Below are 6000 nucleotides of genomic sequence, written 5' to 3'. Positions count from 1 at the left end.
GGTTACAGAGCTCTGATAAAGTCTCCTGCTTTTGTTTATGTGGATGAAACATGTATGTGTTAACTAATGCTACCGCCTTTGTTTGTAGATATGTGGGGTTTTAAAACGAGTTTCATGTCTCTCTTTGTTAGTATGAGAATATGTATAAGTGTTGGTTCGTATTTGAGCAAACACTACCGTTCAAAATTTTGGTGTTGGTAAAAATATTTGACAACACTTTCACTACTTGGTTAAAATACATTAGTTAACATGAACTAACAATGTTCAATATATTTTTAAAGTTGAACTAACAATGTTAAAGTTGAACTAAATATGTTCAATATATTTATATTTATTGTTTATTAGTCTTAGTTGATGTTCATTTCAACATTTATTTATACATTATTAAAATCAAAAGTTGTATTTGCTAACAGTTAATGCACTGTGAACTAACATGAACAATCAAACCAAAATTATATTTTACTAACTAACATTAACAAAGATTAATAAATGCGTTAAAATATATATTGCTCACAAATATTTTCTACAAAAATATTAAGCTGTTCAATTGATAAGACATTGATAAGAATAATAAAATAATAATAGATGTTTTTAGAGCACCAAATCAGCATATTAGAATGATTTCTGAAGGATCGTGTGACACTGAAGACTGGAGTAATGATGCTGAAAATTCAGCTTTGTTATCGCAGGAATAGATTCAAATGTATTCAAATACACTGGGAAAAAAAGATTTTTGTTGTTTGTTCAAATGGCTTATTTAAAATGAGCTAAAGAAACACAATTGCTATACATTTAGTCCTAACTTAATTTCATAGTGTTCAATCCACTTACATATATTTAAAATTGATGTTTACTTAATCCATTTGTGTTGGGATTACATGAATGATTTTTGTTGCATTAACTGAAGCTGGGCAGGGGATTTTTAGTTCCCAACATGCTTTAATGTTTATGTGTTTTTGAGTGAATGGAAAGACCTGTTTATTTGAAAGTTTATTATTTATGTTTGACATTTAAACTTCCAGTTTCTATGGTGGAAGTTTTTATGTTACCATTGTGAGCTTATGGTTAGGTTGTGGATAACTGCATGTACAAAGATGCATGTTGCTTTGTTCAATGAGCGATCAATGAGCAATCATAATGCTATAGTAACAAATACCTTCCTATACTTGTGCTGTCTTTTAATTGTACAACATAACCAAACAGGTATTTTCTATTTACTCAAAATCACAGACTTGAATATGTTGGAATAATATTTTTGAACTGAAATAACAAAAACAAAAAAAACATTAAGTTTAACTAAAAATATATTTAAAATGAAGGTGTAAATTCTAAAGATTTTGTGTAACCACTTGCCTTAAAAAAATTAGTAAAATCAAAAGGCCATTTTTTTCAGTGTATAAAACAGTCCTTTTAAATTGTAATAATATTTCTCAATATTACTGTATTTTTAACCAAATAGCTCATTGATCATGTTAGCTTGAGTAATAAATCTATAATGAGAACTTATTTTAAACTGTAGATTTAAAGTCTTCTGTGGCTGCATTTATTTGATCAAAAATACAGTAAAAACAGTAACACTGTGAAATATTATTACAATTTAAAATAACTTTTCTATTATAATATATTTTAAAAATGTAATTTATTCCTTTGAATTTTCAGCATCATTACTCCAGTCTTTGGTGTCCAACCGGTGTCACATGATCCTTCAGAAATCATTAAAATATGCAGATTTAATATCAATGTTAAAAACAGTTGTGCTGCTTAATATTTTGGTGGAAACCATGTTACATTTTTTCAAATTTATTTGAAATAGAAATATTTTGTTACATATATAGTTGTAACAACAGTTGTAAAAGTATACATTTCTTCCAGAAAAAAAGAAAGAAACAAAATGCAACTTTTAAGCGGTATAGTATATGTGTGTATGTGCGCACACTTGCAGCTCTGAGACACTGTGCAGAGCCACAGCGCTCCCTCACACTCCGATAGTGCGGCACGGACACCGAGCCAATCCCAAGAGAGGCTATGAAAAGCCAAAGAGAGGACGAGAGCTTTACCGCAGTGTTATGCTGAACTATAGTGGGGCAGCAGACAAAAGAGAGAGAGATATTCCAGAGAGAGAGAGAGAATGCGGAGTGGTAGACGGTTAGAGAATGGCTGCAGCAGGGTTTGATAGGAGCCGGCAGGGGGAGGTCTGCTCTGATAAGAGGGAGACAGGCAGGCTGGAGAGGGAAACAGCAGAACTGATAGAAGGAAACTTTCCTTCATCAGGCTCTCACAACCTGGCCAGTGTGGGCACCATTTAGGTCAGATTCAGAAAGAAATCGATCAGAAAACAGGGCGAGCGCAGTGGTTAGAGCATGTGCTCCCTCCAGAAATGTTTAATCCATAGTGATCATTTAGAAGATGTAGGTTTGAATATAGTCTGCATTGCGGTCTCTACCCAAATCATTTCCGGTGTCCTCTGTGTTCTGTCTGTTAAAAGTGGCAAAAATACCAAAAAAAGACGCAAAAGGTTTGTGATGTATCATAAAAGTCATGTTGTGAAAGGATATTTTACTGTTGTATGAAAGACTCTAAAGTTTATATCAGTTATCAATTTATTCATCATATGCTCCCTTTATTAGTCGTGCATTCTTTTTGCATATTTATGCAAATGTTACACGTTTGTGATTGGCAAGACAAATTAAGATCAAGCCTTCTCTTTAAATTTGCACATTATTTTACAGGGAATGAACTCAGGGAAGGCTCACTAAACTTACATATACACTATTAAAGATGTTTTAAGTCAAAGTTAAGTTAAAGTTAAAAATCAAAGAATCCTAAAAAAAAATAAAAAAAATCACAGTTTCCACAAAAATATTAAGAAGCTGAACTGTTTTCAACAAAACAATGATAACAAATGTTTCTTGAGCAGCAAATCAGCTATTAAAAATGATTTCTGAAGGATCAGGATGTGACACTGAAGACTGGAGTAATGATACTGAAAATTCAGCTTTGATCACAGAAATAAATTACATTTAAAACTATATTAAAATAGAGAATGGTTCCTTTAAATCTTATTAATATTTCACAATATGTTTTATTTGATCAAATAAATGCATAAGCATAAGAGACTTTTCAAAAACTTAAACAAATCTTACTGACCACAAACTTTTGAACAGTAGTGTATTTATCATTTTAGTTTATCATTTTTATTTTATCATCATATTTGTGCGTGTATTATCAAAAGTTTTCAAGCTCCTGTCTTAGGCTATGATCTGTCCGGTGACGGAGTTGTTTGGCTTAACTATGTTTCAGGGTAAACAAAGTGTGGGAAATTTATATTTTAGCCATTTTTCTCACTTCCAGTGTTGGAAAAAACAAATGCCACTGCTTCAGCCAACGCTGTATGATGGTGGCAGTTTCTCAAAGCTGGATTTCATGAGGCTGCGTGAAGGTCATTCACTTTGTTTCGTCTCAGCTTCAGTGTCTCACATTCATCATACTCTGTCTTCGGTCAAGTCAGTCAAATTTCTCTTTATCTCCTCACATCTTAGTGAAAGGGGTTTCGAGTGCTCCCATTCACCAAATTAGTCTGCTACTCCAGATAGGAAATATGTGTTCTGTCAGCTTTTGTGCACCGTTAATGATCAATGTTATGTCTGATATTCTTTTGTAATAGACAGGCAGACAGACTGACTGACAAAAAGACAGACGGATGGAAGAGAGAGATGGATGGATGGATGTGGCCCAAATTTAACATTTCATAATTGTTTGTTAACTATGCTTAAATTAATAAATTGCTTTAGTGGAATCTTATTGTCCGTCAACATTTTGTCATTTATTTCTCTCAAATGTTTAGTGGGTTTGAAAACCGCTGCTTTAGAGCAACCCTCCCGAAAAGACCAGCTTATTCCAGCACATGGGTTTAATTTAAACACAAAAAGATCAACTTGCTGTGATATACTGAGCGTTTGTTAATACAAGGAGCATTTGCTGATCTTTTCAGCAGGGAAATACCCTATAATACCCTATAATAGTCTCCTTTAACATCTTCATTAAAAACAGACCTGGCTTTAACTGTTGATTGTGATATTGGACAGTGAAGCCCTTAGGGCCATGACACCCTTTCTGTCCAAAATAAAGAAACAGACCCAGTTCTTCCAGAAGTCTCCCTGACAGCTGCACCTGCTCACCCGACCTGCACCGCAGCCGCAGAAACTCATATTGCTGATTGTGCGTCATTGACAGAACCAGGCTTTGGTGTGTATGAGGACCAGGAGTGTCTGGTGTGGCCGTGGACCCATTATCCACTCACTAATTGCTAACAGTTAAGAGGAGAGATAACAGTTTTGGCCAGTGAAGGAAACAGCTATGCATTATTAAAAGGAATTGTGAAAAAAAAATGAATCAGACAGGTGGTGGGGTGTAGCAGGTAAGTTGTTACTAAAAAATAAGTATTTTCCGGATAATATTTTAATAATTTACTTTAGTGAAATGACAATATAACAGAAAGTTATTTACTTGTAAAAACATTTATTAAATTTAGGTGTCTTTCCTGCACTTGTCTCACACAGAATAAATGTTTCTATATTTTAGGAAGGGGTACATTTTTGGTATCAAAAAGTTTAATTCTAAAGAACGTATGGATGTTGACAAAGTTTTTAATCATTCACCTTAACCAAGTTTCATATTATTTCTTATTTATTATGCTTTTTGAAGTTTGGTTGGAAATCAGGAAATTAATTGTTCTACTGACCGCACTAGTTTTTAACATTAAATAAAGTCTGTATATAGTTTTGTAAAAAATATAAATAAAAAGGTAACAAAAATTTAATATTTTCCAGATAATATTTTAATTATTTGCTTTAGTTAAAAGACAATTTAAAAGACATTTGATTTTGTAAAATACATTTTTAAAGGAACACTCCACCGTTTTTTGAAATAGGGCTTATTCACCTTCTTTCCTACATTTAGATAGGTGGGCAAATGCATTTTTGTCTCAGTGCATGCATTGTTTTAGTTTGACAGGGTCGGCGCTAGCTTAGCTTAGCATAATGAATGGAATCCTTTGTTGCCAGCTAGCATGTCCTGAGTAAAAGTGATATAAAAAAAACAAAAAAAAACACCTAATTACTTCTTGTGGCCTGCGTATTCACAACACGTACAAATAGTGATGCAGATTAACACTAGGCGATTTCCTAGGCAGATATTGACTTGGGACTATATTAGGGGGAAGCATAGGCGAAGCACTGCTACTTGGGCGCAGAGATATCACGCCCAAGTAGCAGTGCTTCGCCTGTGCTTCCCCCTAATATAGTCCTTAATATATAAGTCAAAATCTGCCTAGGAAGTCGCCTAGTGTTAATCTGCATCACTATTTGTACTCGTTGTGAATACGCAGGCCACAAGAAGTAATTAGGTGTTTTTTATTTATTTTTTATATCACTTTTACTCAGGACACGCTAGCTGGCAACAAAGGATTCCATTCATTATGCTAAGCTAAGCTAGCGCCGACCCTGTCAAACTAAAACAATGCATGCACGGAGACAAAAATGCATTTGCCCACCTATCTAAATGTAGGAAAGAAGGTGAATAAGCCCTATTACAAAAAACGGTGGAGTGTTCCTTTAAGGGACTAAATGTAGAATTTAGAAGCCGTTACGTGAACTGCAGCCAGCAACTTACTGCTCATGCTCGTACAGGAGACTGAATGTGAGTCAAGGCCCTGGTATACTCATGGTGAAGATACTTTTAACGAACATCCAGATGCTGATGAATTTAGCTTTCCTCAAAAACGTAATAAACGCAAAACAAAAAATGACAGTAGTGAGAAAACAGAAGTTAAGAAAGCATTTGATCGTAACTATGTGGCTAGGCCTATGTTTACACAAGCTCTGCAATTCACCGGCATCATGTGGACAGATTAGGTAATTAAAATTACACTGTTATGATAGTTTGATTATAAAGTATAATTAAGACTATAGATTAATTCTGACTAGAATACATCAAGTACAG

The sequence above is a fragment of the Abramis brama genome (assembly GCF_963993115.1).
Source record: "Abramis brama genome assembly, chromosome: 17".
NCBI classification, from domain to species: Eukaryota; Metazoa; Chordata; class Actinopteri; order Cypriniformes; family Leuciscidae; genus Abramis; species Abramis brama.
The sequence above is the reverse complement of the archived record's forward strand: the minus strand, read 5'-3'. Positions refer to the sequence as shown.